This window comes from Sinocyclocheilus anshuiensis, unplaced genomic scaffold (genome assembly GCF_001515605.1).
Source record: "Sinocyclocheilus anshuiensis isolate Anshui unplaced genomic scaffold, SAMN03320099.WGS_v1.1 scaffold534, whole genome shotgun sequence".
NCBI classification, from domain to species: domain Eukaryota; kingdom Metazoa; phylum Chordata; class Actinopteri; order Cypriniformes; family Cyprinidae; genus Sinocyclocheilus; species Sinocyclocheilus anshuiensis.
The window spans coordinates 1,713,985-1,715,117 of record NW_015547712.1 but is presented as its reverse complement, the minus strand read 5'-3'; positions in this window follow the sequence as shown (position 1 = coordinate 1,715,117).

Genomic DNA, 1,133 nt, shown 5'->3' with positions numbered 1-1,133 from the left:
TCATAACCCCTCGATTTCCGGTTTTGTTTTGTAGAAAACATGGAAACACCAAAGACGCTTTAATATGTTGTGCGTTTCAATAGACCGGTGACGACCGCACTGAGTAGCATTATAACAGAACTTTCAAACATATCTAGCATGATAAAACAGCGCTGCTTTACCCCACATACGCACGACTGGAAGGAGAGGAAGCGGACGACTGTGGCATAATAAAAGCTCCGCTGCTTTCGAGCCGTGTGTCACGCTCGTTCAGCGGCCTCGTTTCGCTTCGACGGCTTTCAGCCTCACCCTGCTTCATTTTACTACGTTAATAAATCATTAGCTCATCCATGAACATGATTTCTGCCCGAGTCCCGTCGGATTGCTTCGGCTGTGGGGATGAAGACGACAACTCCCATGATTCCACACTCAGTCATGGCGTCATCAAACTACACCTTTGTCCCTTTGTTTATTTTGAATACGTGCCCTCCAGCGGCGAAAATGACATATTGTGCCTTTAAGAGTATGTACACAGATTTTTTGCTGAAACTAAAAGCATTAGTTTTAGTGAGGGTACTGTACATTACTGTTAATATAGTGCTGACTGTATGTCTAATCAAAGCCAGACTATGCCGCCATTTTCCTGAACTTTGACCGCCTATTAAAATTCAATCAAGCAGAAGACCAACAGAAGAATATGTAAAAGGCACTTATGTCACCTGTAGCTAATCAGTCTCTCTTTTTAATGACTGATTAAAGGATTTATTGCCTCTCTGCACCTTTACTGTCTAATGAAGTCTGTAAGTGCTTTGATAGAGTTTTGAATCGGTGAGAATTTTAGGCAAATGTTTGTTTGGAAATATTCTGCTAATGTATAATGTATATATGGATTTTGCTTTATAGAACTTTATAATAAAATATAAACAGTACACTACAATCACGTATTTCTCGTTTCTTTTCCACATTTTGACTTTATTTGTCAGATTAGTTCATCTTTTTCCACATGTTCCTTGTTTTGTTGTACTAACCAAGTTAATGCTATTTTTAACATTGTTAAATGACAGTCGACGGGCTCTTGTCATTGATATCCGTGTAATATCTGGTAAGACTGCTGCCTGAACCAATTAGCAAAGACATTGTAGGTAGACCATGAA